The sequence below is a fragment of the Hyla sarda genome, chromosome 3 (assembly GCF_029499605.1).
Source record: "Hyla sarda isolate aHylSar1 chromosome 3, aHylSar1.hap1, whole genome shotgun sequence".
In the NCBI taxonomy this organism is placed as follows: Eukaryota; Metazoa; Chordata; class Amphibia; order Anura; family Hylidae; genus Hyla; species Hyla sarda.
In genome coordinates this window covers 66,634,971-66,658,750 of record NC_079191.1, presented here as the reverse complement: position 1 = coordinate 66,658,750, position 23,780 = coordinate 66,634,971, and the positions used below count along the sequence as shown (strand labels likewise).

The 23,780-nt window shown below is 40.8% G+C and overlaps 1 long non-coding RNA gene across 1 annotated transcript in view; it reads right to left on the bottom strand.

Moving 5' to 3' along the window:
• The window catches only part of LOC130360569 (uncharacterized), a 106,593-nt gene extending 83,041 nt beyond the window's left edge, over positions 1–23,552 (bottom strand). Inside the window, exons 1-2 of the long non-coding RNA XR_008890713.1 lie at positions 23,137–23,552; positions 10,048–10,157 (exon numbers count right to left, since the gene is read on the bottom strand). This is a non-coding gene — a long non-coding RNA (uncharacterized LOC130360569). The remainder of the gene's footprint in view (positions 1–10,047; positions 10,158–23,136) is intronic.
• Between the last annotated feature and the right edge of the window lie 228 nt (positions 23,553–23,780).

Genomic DNA, 23,780 nt, shown 5'->3' with positions numbered 1-23,780 from the left:
AACTGGAAATATAGGTGCCAGGATCGTCCCAGACCAACACTTTCCAGGTGAGGTCCCGAACACTGGAAAGAAGGAATGATCCAAGAAAAAATGCAGAGTATGTCACAAGAGGAAAATACGGAAGGACACCACCACTCAATGTTACACTTGCTATGATCATCCGGGTCTGTGCATTAAAAACTGCTTCAGGGAGTATCACACTTGCATACAGTACTACATTTTCCCTTTTCATTTGAATTTTCAATAATTTGACCCCAATGTACCAAGTCCAGAGTACATTCCAAGTTTTAACCCCATAAAACCACTAAATTGCCCAAAAAACTCTGGGGGTAAATTGCCCAAAAAGACCTCTGGTTTTTTTTTTTCCAAAAATGGGTCATGGGTCACTGAGTCACTATCATCGGGGACTTTTTATGTTGCCTAAAATGCGCAGCGCTCTCTCTCCACCTGAGCGGGTGCACATTTGAGGCAACAGGTTAGGGACGGCCACACACATCACATTCCCAGAATGATGATTCAGAGCATAGGGTTTGGGGTGAGCACATTTTTTAGTTTTGGCTATGCTCTGTGTCATCATTCTGGGAACATAACCTGTTTTACGATTTTATGTCCCACTGTACCCCTTTTTTTTTTAGTAATGTACCCCAATTAACCCTCCTTGAGGGGGGATCTGGCTGTTCTGGCTCTATATGCAGCTATATAGAAGCTCAAGACCCCTGACTGTGCTCCTGCTCCTCCGCGACCGGTGTGCACCCGCAGAGCTGTTTATGTCCAGATATGAGGTATGTCCTTAATCCAAAGAAATGTCCAAATTTACGGTCTCTCCTGTTACCACTTGTGAAAATTAAAAATTTGGGTTAACCCCAGCATTTTAATGTAAAAATTCACATCCCACTTTAATGAACATTTATCAAACACCTGTGGGGTGTTAAGGCTCACTGTACCCCTTGTTCTGTTCCTTGAGGGGTGTAGTTTCCAAAATAGTATGCAATGTGGGTATTTTTTTGCTGTTCTGGCACCACAGGGGCTTCCTAAATGCGACATCCCCCCCCCCCAACATTTCAGCAAAATTTGCAAATGTGACTCCTTCTCTTCTGATCCTTGTTGTTCACCCGCAGTGCACTTGACGTCCACACATGGGGTATTTCCATACTCAGCAGAGATGGGGTTACAAATTTTGGGGGGGCATTTTCTCATATTACCCCTTATAAAAATATAACATTTGTGGAAAAACCAGCATTTTTCAGTGAAAAAAACTAAAATACCTACACATCCGACTTTAACAAAAGTTGTCAAACACCTGTGGGGTGTTAAGGCTTACTGTACCCCTTGTTACATTCCTTGAGGGGTGCAGTTTCCAAAATAGTATGCCATGTTGTTTTTTTTTTTTTTTTTTGCTGTTCTGGCACCATAGGGGCTTCTTAAATGTGACATGCCCCCCAAAAACCCTTTCAGCAAAATTTGCTTTCCAAAAGCCAAATGTGACTCCTCTTCTGAGCATTGTAGTGCACCCGCAGTGCACATGACGTCCCCATATAGGGTATTTCTATACTCAGAAGAGATGGGGTTACAAATTTTGGGGGGCATTTTCTCCTATTACCCCTTGTAAAAATGTAAAATTTGGGGGAAAGCCAGCATTTTAGTGGAAAAAAAATAATTTACACATCCGACTTTAACGAAAAGTCATCAAACACCTGTGGTGTGGTAAGGCTCACTGTACCCCTTGTTATGTTCCTTGAGGAGTGTAGTTTCCAAAATAGTATGCCATGTGTTTGTTTGTTTTTTGCTTTTCTGGCACCATAGAGGCTTCCTAAATGGGATATGCCCCCCAAAAACTCACTCTACAAAATCTCACTGTTGCTCCTCCCCTTCTGAGCCTTGTAGTGCACCCACAAAGCACTTCACATACACATATGAGATATTTCCTTACTCAAGAGAAATTGGGTTACAAATTTTAGGAAGATTTCTCTCCTTTTACCCCTTGTAAAAATTCAAAAACTGGGTCTGCAAGAACATACGAGTGTAAAAAATGAAGATTTTGAATTTTCTCCTTCAATTTGCTGCTATTCCTGTGAAACACCTAAATGGTAAACAAGCTTTTTAAATGTCATTTTGGATACTTTGATTGGTGCAGTTTTTATAAATGGGTAATTTATGGGGTATTTCTAATGTGAAGGCTCTTCAAATCCACTTCAAAACTGATCCGTGAAAAGTTTCGATTTAGAAAATTTTGTGGAAAATTGGAAAATTGCTGCTGAAGTTTGAAGCCCTCTGATGTCTTCCAAAAGTAAAAACATATCAACTTTATGATGCCAACATAAAGTAGACATATTGTATTTGTGAATCAATATATCATTTATTTGTAATATCCATGTTCCTTATAAGCAGAGAGCTTCAAGGTAAAAAAAAATGCAAAATTTTAAATTTTTTTCATCAAGAAATGATGCAAGTATCAACTAAATTTTACTCCTAACATAGAGTAGAATATGTCATAAAAAAACAATCTCGGAATCAGAATGAAAATTAAAAGCATTAATGCTTAACCCCTTAAGGACGCAGGTCATAAATATACGTCCTGGTGAGGTGGTACTTAACGCACCAGGACGTCCATTTACGTCCTATAATATAACCGCGAGCATCGGAGCGATGCTCGGGTCATGGGCGGTAGGTCCCAGCTGCTGATAGCAGCCAGGGCCCCGCCGGTAATGGCGGACATCCGCGATCGTGCGGATGTCCGCCATTAACCCCCCAAATGCCGTGATCAATACAGATCATGGCCTCTGTAATGACGGACAAAGGTCCCCTCACCTGCCTCCGTCTGTCTCCCGGCATCTTCTGCTCTGGTCTGTAATCGAGCAGACCAGAACAGAAGATAGCCGATAACACTGATCAGTGCTATGTCCTCTGCATAGCACTGAACAGTATTAGCAATCAAATGATTGCTATAAATAGTCCCCTATGGGGACTTTTGAAGTGTAATAATAATAAAAGTTAAAAAAAAAAAAGTTAAAAATTAAAGTTAAAAAAATTTAAAAATCCCCTCCCCCAATAAAAATGTAAATTGTCTTCTACTGATAGATTTACAGGAGAAACCCTTTCCAGTCCGAACGGTGGTAGCACACCTTCTAATGTCCACCAATCTGTTTATAACTAGACATTGGAAATCTCCGACTGTACCTACTCTTTCAGAAATTTTGGCTTATATGAACCTTTCATATGACTATGAGTGGTCTTTTGCTTTAGCAAATCACAATGACTTTAAATTCCAAAAGAGGTGGGAAGTGTGGTTGCACAGTGCCCATTATGTTCCTTTGGGAACATGCTGAATCTATCCTCTATTCTTCCTGACACTACTGGTTCTTATCTTTATGTTTTTCCTTTTCTATTGAAAGGGTGTGCCACCCACCTACTTATGTTCCTAGTGGTACCAGTTTTAGCTATGTACTGCTATCGCAGCCACAACGATATTTTATTTAGCAGATGGATATTGGTTGATCTCATGTTGGTCTACTGTACTACTTCTTAGGCTTACTCCATTTTCTACTTTTGATTTTTGAATTTCTATTTTATTGTATTTTATTTCTGTTATTCACTATTGCTGCCAACCCAATATCACAGTACCATTGGTATTGAATTGAACCGCGCAGTTTCACACGCGTTTTGTTTTCATACTGCCTTCCTGGAGCCATGACGACTTTCCTCCAGCTATTTGTACTATTGACATACTTTCAACCAACTTTACCTGCACTCCATCACAGTTTAATATGTTGCCGCAGATGAGGTACTCCAATTGGCATGTCTTGATTAACTTTCCTCTTTCCTGAATACTCTATCATATGTGATTCTATCCCCTGCGAGGGATCTAGGTTTTTTGTATTTTTGTAAAGTTTGTAACTCCTTTGTTTTTTGAAAATTTGAATAAAACATTTAAAAATTTTTTTTTTTCATATTTGGTCTTGACGCGTGCCTAAATATCTGAACTATTAAATTATAATGTTAATTATCCCATACGGTGAACTGCATGAACATAAAAAAAAAAATCTAAAATTGTTGGTTTTAAAACATTTTATAAAAACATTTTTTTATAAAAAAATGTATTAAAGTTTTATTATACATGCAAATGTGGTATCAAAAAAATTTACAGATCACGGCGCAAAAAATGAGCCCTCATACTGCCGCTTATACAGAAAAATTAATAAGTTATACGTCAGCAAAATAGAGGGGTTTTAAACGCACTAATTTGGTTAAAAAGTGATATAATAATAGAAAATGATGTAATCATGGGTATCATTTTAATCATATTGACCCACAGAATAAATAAAACATGTCATTTTTTACCGTAAAGTGTACAGCATGAAAACCAAACCTTCCAAAATTTGCAAAATTGCGGTTTTCTTATCAATTTCCAAAAACAGATGGTGTTTTTGTTTGTTGCGCCATATGTTTCATGCTAAAATCAGTGATGTCATTACAATGGACAACTGGTTGCGCAAAAAACAAGCCCTCATACCAGTCTGTGGATGAAAATATAAAAGAGTTATGCTTTTTAGAAAGCAAGGAGGAAAAACAAAAATGTATAAATAAAGAGTCCTTAAAGGGGTACTCCAGCGCTTAGACATGCATAGGCCATAGGCTTGCATTGAGGGGGCGGAGCATGATGTCACACAGGGGCGGAGCCGTTACGTCACAATGCTCCGGCCCTGTGATCGACAGTAGTCAGATTTTAACGGGGTGCCGCATGCAAGATCACGGGGGTCCCCAGCGGCGGAACCCCTGCGATCAGGCATCTTATCCCCTATCCTTTGGATAGGGGATAAGATGTCTAAGCGCCGGAGTACCCCTTTAAGGCCCAAATGGGCTGAGTCCTTAGGGGGTTAAAGTGACAGTGGTCAAATGTGCAAAAAATAGCCAGGTCCTTAAGGGGTTAAATGGTAATAACTTTAGAACGCTTTTTCTGAGCTTTTTTGTCTTTACGGCGTTCACCGTGCAGGATAATTTACATTATAGTTTTACAGTACACGTCATTATGGATGTGGCAATACCTATTATGTATATGATTTGTGTTTTTCATCTTTTTTATGACTTTTATCGGGAAAGGGGCATTTCTTTTTTTCTTTTTTTACACTTCATACTTTTATTGAAGAATTTTTTTTTACAGGTTATACTCTGCTGCAATACATTTGTACAGCAGCACAGTATGACCTGATGAGCTGCACACACTGCAGCCTGTGCGATCCAGCCTGTGGATCTCACAGGCTTCCGTAGCAGGCAGACAGGAGGTCATGATCTGACCTCCTGCTGCCATAGCAACCAACGGCGACCTTGTGATCGCATCACAGCGCCGCCGCTGATGAACAGGGGAAGCACGCTCCCCCTGTCAACACCATAGATGCCGTGATCAGGATTGATCATGGCATCTATGGGGTTAATGCTTCCGGCGTGATTGCAGCCCCGGCAGCTGCAGCGGGACTCGCACAAAAAGTCTCAGAGGAATCACCATACAAAGGGGAGTACTGAAGTAAGAAATGTGATCATCAGCACCATATTTATCACTTGCCCTGCACCATGTACTAAATCAGAGGTAAAAAGACATTCACCTACACCACTTTTGATGAATTCCCCTGTGCACCTCTATCAATGGGTTGCTGAATCCTTTGGCAAATAAGAGGAACAATATACAAGAAAGACCCTTATCCAAATACACTATGGAAATTACTATTACTGCCTTTCCTTGTATACAATCCAGCTCTCTTCAGAAGGATGAGAACTGTTTTTTTCAGTGCTACCTATTAGAGATATGCTAATTATTCCATGGTCAGTAAGTTGCCTAAGATCACCCCGCACAATGCCAAGCAAGAGGTGTAAAGAACGATTTTGGATTTAGAGCCATGAAAATGTGTTCCCTAGAGCAATGAATTGTGTTTCATTTTCTAGTGGCCTCATCTCAATTTGGGAGATACCCAGAGTAAGCTACCTACTGGAATGTATAGTGTTTTCTGTAAAATCCAGTAAAGGGCTGGTATATGGCGTAGGGTTGGTTTCATGTCTCCTATTTCCAATGAAAAGTAGTATTGACACTGCAATTGTATGCTTTCTATTTTATAGTAAGAGTATAAGGAAAGCCCTTTTGTGTTCTACCATGACTCCTGTGTACAAAGATCCATAAAGGCATTATATGACTAGTTTGGTGTGGAGACATTTGAGTGGCCTGCATAGACCTCAATCTCATCCAACACTCTCTAAAATCTTGTGACCCATCACAGGAAAATGAAGGCTATGGTAACAACTGCGCTCCAGCCAGACACGCTGGCCCTGAGCATTCTCTTGTCATGTCCCCGCTGCCGGCCACATCCCGGCAACCTGTGTGGACGAGTCGCGCCAGGGACAGCAACCTGTGTGCCGCATGCCGCAGAAAAACAATCCTGCTTTGCGGCAGGTTTTGGTGAAGACCAGCGGCACCTTAGACTCCGCTCCCTGGCACGGATCACGTCATCATCCACACAGGCCCAAAGGATCCACCACCTGCCGTGACCCTCAGAGCTATTCATGCCATACAATGGGCACAATAGAATAAAAAAATGGAGTTTGGCAACTTTTGGGGATTTTATGTTCTGTGCAATGTGCTTATATTGTGATCTGCAGTTTTTATTGGTACCATTTTAATTTTGATAAGAGCCAGTTGATATATATAAAAAAGTTTTTTTCCTGGAATACCCCTTTAAATTTCTGTTCTTTGTTTATTAATCAAGCTATCAAAAAATTTTTTTTATCCAAAATGGTACCTATAAAACTACAACTAGACAGACAGAAAACAAGCCCTCATATAGTCGATAAAGTATAAACATGTTATGGATACTGTGACACAAAAGCAAGTTTTTTCTTATAAATAGTTGATATCCATCATAGGGAATAACATCGGCATTCAACATCAGGAAAACAAAATCTTGAGTTTATTGTGGTTCACGGGCTGAAGACAGCACAAGAGACAACAATCTCTCCCAATAGTCTCTGCACAAAACAGACTGTCATTTCGTGCTGTAAAATTTTTTTTTTTAAATTGCGTAATTACTGTTTTTTTCTTTTACCTTCCAAAAAATAAATATTGTGATATAATAAATTATCAGTACCCCTTAAATGGTGTACTAAAATACAACTTGTAATTTTTCCTCATACAAGTCTTGATACAGCTTGGAGTTGGTAATTTTGCAACAGCTAGAGGCAAACTCATTTGAAAACACTGCCTTAAAGGAGTACTTCAGTGGAAAACATTTATTTATTTATTTTTCATCAACTGGTGTCAGAAAGTTAAACAGATCTGCAAATTATTTCTATTAAAAAATCTTAATTCTTCCCGTACTTATCAGCTGCTGCATGCTCCAGAGGAAGTGGAAGTTGAGAAATGATTTTCTGCTGACACCTCTGTCCATGTCAGGAATTGTCCAGAGTAGGAGCAAATCCCCATAGCAAACCTCTCCTGCTCCGGACTGTTCTTGACACGGACAGAGGTGTCAGCAGAGAGCACTGTGGTCAGACTGGAAAGAACTACACAACTTCCTGTGGAGCCTACAGCAGCTGATAAGTACTGGAAGCATTAAGATTTTTTTTAATAAAAGTAATTTACAGATCTATTTATTTTTCTGGAACCAGTTAATAAAAAAAAAAAAAATATATATATATATATATATATATATATATATATATATATATATATAGTTTTCCACCAGAGTCCCCCTTTAACCACTTAAGGGCAAAGCCCATTTTGATCTTAAGGACCAGGCCAATTTTCATTAATGAACTTTCATTTTTTCCTCCTCCCCTTCTAAAAATCATAACTCTTTAGAGGGCTTGTTTTTTGCGTCACCAATTTTTTACTTTTTTAAAATAAAAATATATATTTGTGGGGTGAAATAGAAAAAAAAAAATGTGTAACTTTTTAGGGGCTTTTGTTTCAACACAGTGTCATTTTTGGTAAAAATGTATTCTGTAGGTCTATATGGTCAAAAGCATATCCAATTTATGTAGGTTTTACTTTAATTTACTACTTTAAAAAATTATAACTACATGCACCAAAATTAGTATTTTTTAAATTGTCATCTTCTGACTCCTATAACTTTTTTTTATTTTTACGGGGCTACATGAGGGCTCATTTTTTGCTCCGTGATCTGTAGTTTTTATTGTTACCATTTTTATTTTGATTGGACTTTTTGATCCCTTTTTATTAGTTTTTTGTATGGTAGATAAAGTGATCAAAAATGCAGTTTTAGACTTTGGTGTTTTTTTTACATGTACGCCATTGACCGTGCGGTTTAACTACCCTTAAATTTGAATAGTTCGGACACATATGATTATGTTTATTTGTTATTACATTATTTTATTTAAAAAATGGGAAAAGGGGGTGATTCAAACTTTTATAAGGGAAGAGGTTAATTCCCTTTTATTAACTTCTAAAAAAAAATGTATTAACTTATTAAAAAACATTTTTTAGTCCCCATAGGGGGCTATGCCATGCAATATTTTGATTGCATATACTGATCAATGCTATGCCATAGCATAGCTTAGATCAGTGTTGTCAGTGCTCTGCTGCTCCAGCCTGCATGGCTGGCTGGGAGAAGCAGAGGACCGATCGGACAGCAAGGAGGCAGGTGAGGGCCCTCCCGCCGTCAACTGAGCTGATCAGGACCCGCGATTACACCGCAGATGTCCCGATCAGCTCCACTGAGCTACCAACACCGTTAACTCTGCACTTTAGACACCGCTATCAACTCTGATTGCGGTGTGTAAAGGGTTAATGCCAGTCATTAGCCTGATCAGCGGTGCCTGGCATTAACCTTCTGTACTGGCTGCCCATAGCAACAGGGACCCATCTGGTTTGAAGCGTTCTCCGCTCATGAGAATGGTTTAAACCCCTATAATGGGGCCAGGGTGTACAGGTACGCCCTTGGTCCTTAAGTACCAGGACGCAAGGGTGTACCTGTACGCTCTTTGCCCTGGACAGGTTAAAGGAGTAGTCCAGTACAAAAAAAAAGTATCCCCTATTCGCAGGATAAGTGTCAGATCATGGGGGTCTTCTGGGACCCTCTGCAATCTCCTGCCTGGGGCCCTGCCTCTCCGCATGAATTATGCTGTTTTGACCACAGCACAAAGTGGTGGTCACCATGCCCCCTCCATACATGTCTATATGGAAGCTGGAGATACATGTATGCTGTATCCCTGGCGGTTGGACACCCAACAATCTGACACTTATTTCCTATCCTGCGAACAGGGGTATACATTTTTTTACACTTTTTTAACCCTTGCAAGTCCCATATGAATGTGATCATAGTTGTTGACCACTTTTTTTTCTAGAAGACAACATTTTGTTTATTTCTAAACAAATATGATTTGTATTTATTATACAAAAAAATCCTTATAAATTATGAAATATAGATATGCAAGAAATTAATTTTCAATTTTTATCTCCCATTGTACCTTCGTGATGTTCAACTTCACTTTCACTTTCATTGATTCAATTTTTTAAACACATATTTCTTTTTTGTGTGTAAAAATCCAAACATTTCCACAATACTTTTCTTATCTCAACAGATTAAAGCCGTAGTAAACACTTATTCGTGCAGTTTTTAGTCTTCATTTCACCAATTAATTCAGATTTACAGAAAGAGATAATTTCTCGAAACAGAAACCTATACAGAAGCCAAAAACCAATGTATAGGCCAAAAAACAGTGAAAGAAAATAAAATAAACTACTCCCCGCAGTTCTGCTTTGACAGGCGTGCCAGGAGCATTTTCGGCTTAAGATTTCTATGGCCAGAAATCTTGGAAAACAGTGACTCATATAAGACCTAATTTAGTGGCACCGAAATAAAAGATAGGACTCACGGATCAAAGTCAAGTGTCATTGGCCAGATGTTGTCTTATTGACTTACCGTAGAACTGTAAAACAATATTTTTTCCCTAATTCTAACATATTTGTTTAATTTCCTTTAGATATTTTAATAGCTGTATAAGCAAACGTGCAAGCTACTAAATAGTATTTGGAATGCGAATTACCTTGACCAGATGTTTATAGACTTCGTGTTCCTCTACATGAATTTTGAAGCATTTACAAATCTCGGGTAATTCTATCGCTCTTATATTTCCACAGACAAATTCCTTTTACCCTAAGACAGGGGATAAAAATAAGTGTGAAAACCCTCAAACCAAAGTTATTTTAAATCTCCAGGTTTTTTGGTTTTATCTCCACTCCACAACCTAAGAAGGTTAGAAGAAAAAAAAAAAGATGGCTGAGAAAAAAAAGAAGAAAAACATTTTTTATTTTTTTCCCATAATAACTACCAAGAGATTTGAGCTTCAAAAATAATGATTTGCAAATTAAAAAAGAATCTCGTTTTCCAAATTCTTTTAAGTGCGACCTTCAATGTTTTAACAACATTCTTCTGTATTGTTACTGTTATTGTATCTGGTAATAAAGTATCAGCCTCTTCTCAGAATTGAACTGTCGAATAAACTTTAAGGCATGTGTTTTTGATTTTAATAAGATTATGGATACCCAAGGAATAAAAAATGGAAATCACTACTGCCAAGATATGAAGGACGGTTTGTAGAGTAGAATAATTTAAACCTTAAGATTTGGACCGAATAAGTATAAAAGGGAAAGTTTTTTTTTCCACATTTTGCAAAGAGTATCCCCTCCGCACATTAAGTGGTACCCGTAAAAAAATAATGATTCACACTCATTCTAGTTCTATAAACTATATTATTTTATGGTTTTCCAGTATTTGTATCAGGCCTAGTGCATATGTCAAACTCCTTGAGGAGCACCTGGCTGTAAAAACTATGGCTGGTAAGATCCGCCGATGAAAGACCTACTAGTCTCCACTATGAAAGATCCCAGTTGTGTAGTTGACGATATTCATTGAACTGTGAAAATGTATTTATTACAGATACGACCTTATAGATTCAAGTTCAATGATTTGAAGGTGAAGGTGTGTATTTTATGAATGTGTGTTGTTATATGTTAGGGAGATTTTCCAATAAAAAGATTTAAAGAAAACATTCACTGTTAAAGCATACCTATTGTAAAAAAAAAAAGAAAAACAAGAAAAACAAATGTAGAAGAAGGTGGGTGTTCAATGAAGTGGTTCACAGAAATGTGTGTAAATTACATATTTTTTTTTTTGTATTTTTGTTCCCTCTCTCCATGCTTGCTTAGTGAAAGGGTCTGCTGTTATATTAAAGGTTTTGTTACAAACATACCTGTGCTTGTGAGAGAGGTTCTTTCCATCACTCATTTTACTCATTTCATGTGCCTGTTTATCCTTGCTGACCCCCTGTGACTTGACCTTTGCCTGTTTCCTGACATTGCTCTTGCCTGATGCTTTTGTACCTTACATGCGTGTTACTGACCTGGTTTGGAGCTTAACCGTTCTGACTACTCTTACACCCCTAAACATAGTTCAGTGTACTAGGGACCATGGCCCGGTTGGCGGCCACCATTTAGGGCAGGTCATCCAAGTAGGTAGGGATAGGGGTTTGGGGCAAGTGGTAGGTTGCCCTATTTGGCTATGGATATCTTTGAAAAGCAATTTTTGTTCTTATTGCGATCAATTTACCTTAAAACAGCCATCAACTCATCAACCAAATTGTGATAGGCACTGCGGACACATGGAAGGAAATTTCAATCGAATATTTTTTATGTGACTTTGTTGATAAAAAATAATAATAAATCTATACACCAATGACACATTTTGGGGTGCACTCATAACACGAGGCATCGTTTTGTTTTCAATACAGGTAATTAACTAAGCAACTCAGGTCATAGAGGCTCCTAACAGGCAAGCACTGAGAACCATTCCCCTCCGGAACTCTATCAGGTCTAACATATCATACCACTAAAACAAAAGAACAGATTTTTAGAACAGTAAAAGTAATACAGTTTATCAACAGCGATATAAGCTACATGACTACGAAAAAAGGAGGCATTAATGATGAGGAGGGGTGTCAGTAAGTGTTTAACTTGACTATGTAAAAAAATTATTTTATCATCCAACTCCTGTAGATATCGCTGTTTTATACTTGTTATTCCCATTCTTCGCCATTGTTCTTTTAATTCCTTCCTAAATTGTGCACCTAATCTGTCATATATGCTACTGAGCTCTGTTCAGTTCTAATGGCCTTGTTTTTACTGACACTAGAAGGCCATACAACATATAAACTTCACACTTATAATCATGTATGATCACACTTTTTATAATGATACCCAGTGACGTTATCAACAGTTGGCAGTCAATCAGAACAAAGCAGCTGTAAGCAATGGCAAACTATAGTGTGTGAGCTTCAAGCATGAAAAAAGACCCCCTATAGGTTAGATCTTATAATATCTATATATTTTGTTATTTTAAAGGGGTACTCCAGCGCAGTATAGTAGATAAGGGTCTGCTTGCCTACGGTCCGATCACTGTTCGGGGCCCTCTTTGCACGGTCTTCAGCCTTCAGTTGTGTTGCCGATATGTGTTGTACATTATATTTCTAGGGAAACTTAGAATCAACATATCTGTAGCCTAATATGTGTGACCTACAAACTACCGTTTCTCTCGGTGGTCATTTTAAGGAAATAACTACTGACCAGTTTATTGCCTAAGGATTCTACCAGCAAGGAAGAACACCAAGAGTTACTTTCATTTAAAACAACTTTTGACTTGTTGCTCAAACATGTCAAAAGTTTTTGATTGCACCAGGTGTTACTGTCGATACCCGCTTATGAGATATAAGCTGGGAATGCGGACGGCATTGGGCTCTGCTCCCTGAGTGCAATTCTGCCTAATTTCTCGGCTTATATCTCATAATTGTAGAGAGCATCATAAGTGAGACTGTGTGCGATCAAAAACTTGATATGTTTGAGCAACATGTCAAAAGTTTTATTTTTTTATTTTTATGACAATAACCCTTTAAGAACCAACATGCTATAGTTTTGAGGACTTTAAAAGTTAGGGTGATCATATCATGGGCAGAAATATTTAATGTAAATGCATCCGTTTTTTACACACTGTGAGCACAGACAACCACTTCCCATACATTAATTTAGCAAATACCGTGTTTCCCCGTAAATTAGACATCCCCCAAAAATAAGGCTTATTGTGCCTTTTGAATCAAGGCTAAATATAAGGCCTCCACCAAAAATAAGACGAACCCCACCCCCCCACCACCCCCGAAAATAAGACCTCCCCTCCAAAATAATGCCTCCCCCGCCTGAAAATAATGCTTCCCCCCCCTTCCCGAAAATTCAGTACCAGTATGCGTCAGATTTTTCTGTAGTGTCGCGGCACTGATCTGCGGCTGCAGCAAGCTTCAACAGTGAGCTGCCGCCGCAGCGAGAGTCAACAGTCAGCTGTGACCGGCTCTCTCTGGATGATGAGTGACGCCCCTTATGTTGCGCAGGGGTATGTCGCTCGTCATCACAGCTGCTGCCGCCACACACGTAAAAGCTACTGTCTGCTGCTCGCTCTGTGACAGTAAGTAAGAGTAAGTAGCAGCAGCAGGCTGTAAGAAAAAAAATTGTATTCATTGGGGGTGGGGAATATCAGGTGAGATGAGGGAGGGGGACTAAAGAATCCACTTTTCTTCAATCTTATTTTCAGGGAAACAGGGTGTGTGTGAACATTTTTGGCAATTTTTCAGACACATTTAAAAAATAAAATAAAAAATACATTGTGTGAACAAAGCCTATTACCACAATAGATTATGGAGGAGAATGGCGATGTTTCTGGAAAAAGACGATCTTTTAATCTGATACTCATAATCTAAATATGGCAAATACATTTTTTTATGAAATGTATGTCCATGTTATAATTGTGTACCCTAAAATTAAATGGAGGGGGAATTTATGATTGTAAATCAAGTTATATTTTTTTCACATGTGGTCCAGGCTGGAGCGAGTCTGTGCAAATTTTTTTGACAAATTAATATTGTTGGATTTGATAAATCAGCTACCCGTGCAAAAGTCAAATTATTTTATAATCTTTATAAAATAACTTAAGAGGTGTGGTAGTGAAAAAATTGCAACATTTTTGCACAAATTGCCATTTGCGCAAAAATTTGCTATAAACGTACAAAATAAAAAGCTGTGTAAATACAGTGATCAATTCCCCCAATATCTTCTTATTACTCTGTTTTAACCTAATGCTGTAATTAACCATTACAGTTCCATGCACGCAGCATCAAGGGCCATTCAGTGAGCGTGTTTAGTACAGTGCGCTTCATGTTTAATGGCCCAGTTTGAAGCACATGTTTTTAATCCTAATGATGGATGCAAGAAGCTGAAATAACACGGAGCCTTCATTAGCACTGGTCAAAAGGGTACAACAATTTTGTTTAACTTGAAATAAAATACAGTATTTTCTGACTCTATAATCATTTGCCTGCCAAGTACACTGGTGTTATTTGTTGCAACACATGTAGAAAGTTTAACCCAGTGATTGCCATATGCTGTTGGCACCTTAAATGGGCACTGTCAGAATCAAAAACTTTTTATATGTTGTAAATCTTGACAAAGCGTTAACCTTTTTAATATACTTCATAAGAAAATGTATCTTCTTTTCTAGAACTTATGGCTTATAAAATAGACCAATAGCGGTCCCCATACCATCCAAAACACAATCCTGTCCGACAGCAGCATCATCGTTGTCCCAGCTAAAACACAGGGTGGGACAAAGCCCAGGAAGTGAGGGCAGGACTAGCACTCCTCTGTGCCTACTCCTGTCATGTTAATTAGTCTACAGCCTGCAGTGATTGGATGAAGAGACTCAGCACAGCAAACTCAGGGAGGAAGTGAATGCATGGTGAGTGAGTGCGGGCTCAGTGCTTGCTTCGGACACCCCCCCTCCTGAGCAGTGGGTGTCAGAATGAGTGAGCAGCAGAACAGAGGGATTTGTGAGGCAAATACAGAATCTAGATACATAAATTAGGCATATAAAGCAATTCAAATGACCTAGTGAATGATATATATAAGCATTATTTTTTTCTGTGATATGACAGGTATGCTTTTAAGTATTTTTGGTGTTTTTTTTTCCCCATTTTAATATTTATTATCAAATTATCCTGAAATCTTGCAGTTTTCTTTCTGGCCAGGCCACTAACCTAATTTTAACGGGGTTATCCAGGAAAAAAAACTTTTTTTATATATATATCAACTGGCTCCAGAAAGTTAAACAGTTAAAAAAAGTTAAAATTTTTTTATCCTTTCAGTACTTATGAGCTTCTGAAGTTAAGGTTGTTCTTTTCTGTCTAAGTGCTCTCTGATGACACGTGTCTCGGGAACTACCCAGTTTAGAAGCAAATCCCCATAGCAAACATCTTCTAAACTGGGCGGTTCCAGAGACGTGTCATCAGAGAGCACTTAGACAGAAAAGAACAACCTTAACTTCAGAAGCTCATAAGTACTGAAAGGATTACAATTTTTTAATAGAAGTAAATTACAAATCTGTTTAACTTTCTGGAGCCAGTTGATATGTAAAAAAAAGTTTTTTCTTGGATAACCCCTTTAAGTTGACACTTCCTGTGCTGCCTCTGCTGATAAGAAGCAGGCTACTGGAAAGTGATTAGTACAACATTACAGTGAAAGTTGACACCAATATATAGATAACACAATAGGAGCTCAGTCTCCCTCCCCTATAGAATGACCTGCACAGGTCACAGAGCATGCTTACTAACCCACACCATACAAATAATAGGGTGAGGAATAGGGTGAGGAGATGTCCATTGTGTCCATGGGGCTTGCAGTAATGTCTCCACAGGGTAAATTAGTCATTATTTGTTTATTAAACAGACGTGTCAGGCCCGCCAGTGGATGTCCGGCCATCTAAATTTATGTAATAAAAAAAAAAAGGAAGCCTCATCAAGAATTAAAGAAGTCATACTCACTTTAGTGACCCCCACCAACAATGTCACACTGGCTCTTGGGTCCTTCACCATTTACATAGTTACATAGTTAGTATGGTTGAAAAAAGACATACGTCCATCAAGTCCAACCAGGGGATTGAAGGGAAGGATGTAAGGGGATAAGGGAAAGGGATGTAGTTTTATAATTCTGCATAAGCATTAATGTTATTTTGTTCCAGGAATGTATCTAATCCTGCTTTAAAGCTGTTAATTGTTCCTGCTGTGACCAGTTCCTGAGGTAGACCGTTCCATAAATTCACAGTCCTCACGGTAAAGAAGGCGTGTTGCCCCTTTAGACTAAACCTTTTCTTCTCCAGACGGAGGGAGTGCCCCCTCGTCCTTTGGGGGGGTTTAACCTGGAACAGTTTTTCTCCATATTTTTTGTATGGGCCATTTATATATTTATATTTGTTTTACTTGGTGCTCCCTCTTGACATGCAGCATGTGACCACTGCAGCCAATCACAGGCTGTGGAGGGTCAGAAAATCCTAACAGGGTATTTGAAAACTATGGTAGTTGTGTAAATAAGATGATCCAAAGTGTATTTTTCCTTTGTTTCCAACAAATACATTGCACCCTTGCTTTTAATTTGTAATATCTAGGAGAAGACCTCTGCCCCTTCCTCTCCCCACCACTAGTCTGTTTTTTTTTTTTTTATTGCCAGGGTATTTATGCTGTTATTGTTTTAATCCATATCCAAAAAACATGAATCTTTAACCCCTTCAGGACATTGGGCATACTGGAATGCGCTCAGTAGTTAAAGAGTACCAGTCATCGAACCATATTTTCTAAACTAAATTAGATTATATTCACTAACTACTCCTAACACCCCTCCTGCCCTAAAAAATGTTTTCAAGCTTTACAAAGCTGTGTATCATACCTTTCCCCTTGCTCACATTGTGTGAGGAGAAAGTGGAGGTTCCCCAGCAGGGGTGACGTCACTGAAGCCTACAAGAGCTGTGACTCCCCATGTCCCCACGCACTTCCTGAGTTTGGACTTCTGCAAGTCTAGGTGGAGACCAAATTAACAGTTTGGGACCAGAACAGAGCTACCTAGTGGCGTTTTTTTATTTTTATTTATTTTTTTAAGCAAAGTGTCTTATAATAACATAAGGAACAATATATTAAAAGTTTAGTTTGGTGAGAGGTACTCTTTAAGGGTACTTTATTCCTGGTGGGTCTCAGCTGCTGTCAGCAGCCAGGACCTCCAGTTAATGTCGGATAATAGTGTTCGGGTTGATATCCAGCATTAACCCTTTAGACTCCGTGATCAAAGTTGATTGCGGCATCTAAAACATGGAAATAATGTTGCAGAATACTAAACAGGACAGCTGCAACGAAATCGCAGGGTCCCGATCAGGGCAGGACTGGGACTAAAAACCAGCCCTGGAAAAATTATCATACCAGCCCCACAGCATTGCGTCATTGTGGCAGCCACTGGCTACAGGGAAGTACAGGGAAGCCTGGCATATAATTTGACATGCCTCTACAAGAGAACTATATTGTGACTGTGCCCTGTAGTAGATACTATATAGGGTTAAAATACCATGGGCAGGCTAACACTGGTGCAGGCATTACGATTCCGGGACACTATGAATTACAGTACACTGAGACATAGTTTAAAAATGCTACCAGAATACAGGTAAATAGTCACAGGGGCAGGTTCTGGCGGGTCCTGGCGGCTGCTCCATGCCAAGCCAGCTTGATTGACATGTCTCTCTTGTCTCTAACTGTGTATAGGGAGACACTGGAAAACACAGTGGTCATGACTACAAAGCCCAACACTACCTGCTAGGGACTTGTTAAAAGGGGTACTCCAGCCCTAATACATCTTATCCCCTATCCAAAGAAAGGGATAAGATATATGATCGCGGGGGTCCCACCGCTGGGGACCCCCGCAATCTGTCATTCCGCACCCACCTTTGCGGAGGCTCCGAGTGGGAAGTGTGATGACCACAGGGTCGGAGTATCATGACGGCCATCACGCCCCCTCCCATAGACTTGCACTGAGGGGGCGGGGCGTGACGTCACACGGGGTGGAGTCGTGATATCACAATACTCTGGCCCCGTGGTCGTCACGCTTCACACTCGGAGCCTCCAGTGCTTCGGAGAGCTCACAAAAGAGGGCTCGCCCCAGTGGGCGATAAGATGTATTAGGGCCGGAGTACCCCTTTAACCAATGCACGTACAGGAAACACCTTTTCCCGCCTTTGCAGGTTCCTGCATATAGACAGGGTGCTGAATCCCAATAGTTTATAGCAGTAAGCATAACAGTCTCACAGTAGAAAATTATTGGAAGCACTCACCAATCAACTGGGCAACTTTCCTTTGCACAGGTTTTGAGAAATCTCCCCTAGATCTCCAAACAGTGGACTGCTAGGTGTTCGAACAATGGTCTGTGCCTGCTGGGAGTTGTAGTTTTGCTGGGAGTTTTAGTTTAGCAACAGCTGGAGATCCACAGTTTGGAGACTACGGATACAGGGAGATATGTGTCACCTGCCCCGCTCAGACCCACCCCGAAGACTAATTACAAGGGTTCCGGTGGCATTTTCAAACTAAAATTACTTTGTTGTGTCTCAGTGTGATTCACAGTGTCATGGTATTGTGATGCCAGCATCAGTTTTATGCTGCCCGCTGTTGGGGCAGCATAAAACTGATAACAGGTTCCCCTTAACTGTAGTTAAATATACAAAATATAGCTATTTAATAATAATGAATAAACAACTTAAATTGCAAAAAAAAAAATAAAATAAAATAAAAGAGAACCAAAGTGCCCCTCCCGTAGGGTATGTTCACACTGCGTAATTCCCGCACAATTCTGTGAGCAGAATGCCGCAAACGGAACTACGTGCTGTGAACATAAACATCAGTGTGAATGGGTCTTCTGCTAAACCCTTTCACACTGCTGAATTTCAGCGGCGGACAATTCCGCCGCTGAAATTCTTCCGCGCAAAGAAAGAACATGTTCATTCTTTGCACGGAAGTCCGCGAACACTGCATAGCCGTCAATAGTGATGGCGCTGTGCCGCGCTGTCTTACCACCGAAGTATTGCGGCAGCGGCCGCCAGAATGGAATCTCCGCTCGCGGAATTCTGCTAGTGGAGATTCTGTTCATTATCCATAGTGTGAACATACCCTTACAAGTAGTAACAACAGGTCTCATCTCCCCAGAACCTACCCCCCACCCCACATCACAGGTCCTGCCTCATCACAGGTCCCCTGTCTCCAGCCCCCCACATCACAGGTCCCCCGTCTCCAGCCTCCTACACCAAAGGTATCTCCTCTCCAGCCCCCCACATCACAGGTCCCCCGTCTCCAGCCTCCTACACCAAAGGTATCTCTTCTTCAGCCCCCCACATCATAGGTGTCCCCTTTCCATCTCCACATATCACAGGTATCCCCTTTCCAGACCCCAATATCACAGGTCCCCCTCCTCCAGCCTCTACATAACTAGTCTCCTTTCTCCACCAGCACCCCCAACATCACAGGTCCCCCATCTGCAGCCCCCCAAAGTCACAGGTCTCCCATCTGCAGCCCCCAACATCACAGGTCCCCCATCTGCAGCCCCCCACATCACAGGTCTCCCTCTGCAGCCCCTAACATCACAGGTCTCCACTTTTCCGCCCCTTACATCACAGGTCCCCCCTCTGCAGCCCCCACATAACAGGTCCCCCCTTTGCAGCCCCCCACATCACAGATCCCCCCTCTGAAGCTCATAACATCACAAGTCCCCCTCTGCAGCCCATAACATCACAGGTTCCCCCTCTGCGGGCCCTTACATCACAGGTCTCCCCTCTGCAGCCCCTTACATCACAGGTCTTCCCTCTGCAGCCCCTTACATCACAGGTCTCCCCTCTGCAGCCCCTTACATCACAGGTCCCCCCCTCTGCAGCCCCCACACCACAGGTCTCCCCCTCTGCAACCCCCACATAACAGGTCTCCCCTTTCTGCAACCCCCACATAATAGGAGGGGTCAGGAGGAGCAGTGAGGAGGCAGACAGTAGAGGTGAGGGTCCTGTCTCTACAGCTCTCTGTACAGACTCTGTAGCCCCAGACCTCCGCTCACTGTATCAGCCTGTCAGGAGTGTCAGGACCTGTGTGTCATACTGCAGCTGCAGTGCACACAGGTCCTGACACTGCTGACAGGCTGACACAGTGACTTGTTGGGACTCAGGCAGCCTGCGCTCCAGACACTGCCGGCCCACAGGGCAGCCGGCCTACTGGGAATTTTTCAGGTATCCTGGTAGGCCAGTCCGGCCCTGGTCCCGATCAGCTGAAAGGATGAGCGGATGTCTCTGGCTTATCCGATCGGCGCTCCAATTGTGCAGGCAACATTACCAACTGATAACATTGATCAATTCTTTTCCATGGGACAGCATTGTTTAACCCCTTAAGGACGCAGCCCTTTTTCACCTTAAGGACTGAGCCCCTATTCACAATTCTGACCACCGTCACTTTATGCATTAATATCTCTAAAACGCTTTTACCGATTATTCTGATTCTGAGATAGTTTTTTCGTGAAATATTCTACTTTATTTTGGAGGAAAATTTTCAGCGTTACTTGCATCCTTTTTTGGTGAAAAATCCCGAAAATTTAGCATTTTTCTAACTTTGAAGCTCTCTACTTGTAACGAAAATGGATATTCAAAATACATTTTATTTTTATTCATAAATACAATATGTCCACTTTATATTGGCATCATAAAATGGACATATTTTTACTTTTTGAAAAAATTAGAGGGCTTCAAAGTAGAGCAGCAACTTTAAAAAATGTCATGAAAATTGCAAAATCTGAAGGGACAGATGTTACAGAAGTACAACTACCAGCATGCCTGGGCAGTCTAGGCATGCTGAGAGTTGTAGTTTGGCAACATCTGGAGGGCTACCGTTTGGGCACCACTGTAACAGTGGTCTCCAAACTGTGACCCTCCAGATGTTGCAAAACTACAACTTGCAGTTCGGCCTTGCAGTTCGCCCTTCCTAGTGGTTGCCACAGTGAAGATCGCTTTGCTTTCACTTTCATCCCCCCCCCCCCACCCCCACCATCGTTTCACTACCTGAGCCGGGATCTCTGCAGTCTCCATGATGATCTTTGGTCCCCACGCCATCTTCAGGTAAGGTACCAGTCTCCAACTTCTCCCCCCCCCCGTTCTGCCCGACATCCAGGGGTGAGCAGAATGGGGGGTTTCCATGGCAACCCCCTGTCCTGCGCTGCCATTGGTCAGAACTCAGTTCTGACTAATGGAAGGGGATAGGAGGAGATTACAGCACTGCAACCTCGCTCCTATCCTGCAGAATGATCGGGGGTGTCACTGACAACTCTGATCATCCCTATTTTCCGGGTGATCGGGTCACCAGAGACCCGATCAGCCCGGAATAGCAGAAAATCGCATGTCTGAATTGACATGTGATTTTCTGCAATCGCCGACATGGGGCGGTCTCAGGACCCCCCTCGGCGATGTGCCTGGATGCCTGCTGAATGATTCCAGCAGGCATCCTGGTCTGGTCCCCAACCGGCTAGCGGCGGGGACCGGAATTCCCAGGGGCGTATGCATACGCCCTACGTCCTTAAGGACTCGGGATGCAGGGCATATGCATACGCCCCATGTCCTGAACAGGTTAATGAATGCAATACAAAGTTTGTAGCTAGTAAACTGCAAGGTCAATAGCGTAAACAGAAAAATACCAATGTCCAAAATTGCTGATTTTTTAGTCACTTTATATACAAGAAAAAAATAATACAAAAAAGTGATCAAAAAGCCCTACCAAAACAAAAATGGTGCCAATAAAAACTACAGATCACAGTGCAAAAAATGTGCCTCATACAGCTTCAGATACAGAAAATAAAAGAGTTATAGAGTCAGTAGAGGACAATTTTAGCCCCTTAATGTTCCAGAGGAAGTTCTTTTCTTTTTGAATTTCCTTTCTGTATGACCACAGTGCTCTCTGCTGACACATACGTCCATTTTAGGAACTGTCTAGAGCAGGAGAAAATCCCCATAGCAAATCTATCCTGCTCCGGACAGTTTCTAAAATGGACAGAGGTGTCAGCCGAGAGCACTGTGGTCAGACAAAAAGGAAATTCAAAAAGAAAAGAACTTCCTGGGGAGCATTTAGCAGCTGATCAGTACTGGAAGGTTTATGATTTTTAAATAGAAGTACGGTAATTTACAAATCTATTTAACTTTCTGGCACAAGTTGATTTAAAAAAAATGTTTTCCAAGGGAGTACCCCTTTAAGGCCAAGTTATCTTGGAAACTGTTGTTTTAACAATAAAAACCAGGGAAAGTAGTTGACATCAGATGAATGTGCCCACGGGTACATGCCCCTCATTTAAGACTTATGTGTGTTTAAATATTAGTTAGATCTAGATGATTACAGTCAATATGAAGGATATGCTTTAAAAGGTTCCCATCAAGTTGGAATGTGAAGGAATGAGCAAAAACTTTCCATGTCTTTGTATTTTCAGTCTCGGTAACTTTTCACAATTTTTTTCAACTATTTTGTCAAAGAAGTTTCTGGAGACCATATATTGAGTAAATAGTCTACAAACTGCTACACAATGCACTTAGGGAAATGTACATTAAGGGATTATATGTGCTTTCTCCTTACAAATGTGCTGGTTTTTACTTATCTTAAAATGTTTTAGCATTTAATGGAAGAGGAAATGTAAGCAAAAACCCATTGATTGTAGAAAAAGAAGAGGAATGTTCCGACTCTGCCTGAGCTTTGTGGTTCTCAAGTCTTCCTGAAGAGGATTTACATTATTATAAGATTACTGAACGGGAAATACACCAGAAGTATGCAGGTAGCAATCTGTACATTGTCTATAGATTTAACTCATAAGTAGTGTTGAGCACGAATATTTAAAATGCTAATTTTTTTGGCGAATGTCGTCCCTTCGCGATTTCGCGAATATTTAGAATATAGCGTCATATATTCGTAATGATGAATATTCTTTTTTTTTTCTTCATAGTACACATCACAACGATGATGTGTACTGTGTAAAAAAAAAGCTGGAAAAAAAGTATATATCACTAGCATAAAAATGTAGGAACATCACGGAATATTACAACTACATAAGAAAATGTATATGACCCATAACAATATGTATCACCAGCATAAGAGTGCAGGAACATCACTAAGCATGATAACTGAATCAGAAAATATACATGACCCATGCACATGAGGAGCGTCTCTCACCTCCTTTCCCCGAACGCGTTTTCGCTACAATGGCTTCGTCAGGGGACGTGTCTCTGAATGGTTTGGGAGCAGTATATATGGAACAAGTAAGCCTATCATGGGCGGTAATATGACGGTTGCTATAGTTAATAGATCACCTGCAGCTGGGTGTGGACATGTGTCAGCGTGGGTGATTGGATCCTATGGTACCGCTGCCCGTACCGGTAATCAATTTCCGGCGCGCGGGCAAGCTGTGTATATCACCGCTCCGTATCCGGACTCCAAACCTGAAGTGGAGGTCACGGGACGACCATATCCGGATGCAGCCATGGTATATTACTGACATGCGGTGCCTAGCCGCCGCAAGTCAGTGTAAACTGCCCGAGGCTGCCGATGTCGGCGTGGTAGTCATGGAGACTAAATGCCTGCGCATGTGCTTAATAACAAACAGACATAGACTGCATAGACATAAACAAGAATGGACAGGTAAGCACCACAGAGTGAAGAGAAAGTGGAGTGAAAAAAGAAAAAGGTGAAGAAAACACAAATCATAACTGTGAACACTTACCACCACCGGGAGGAATTCAAAAGATTTGAATGAATAAATAGACACTGAAAAACAATGATGCATCTGATTAATCTATACATGTAGTGACAAATAAAAG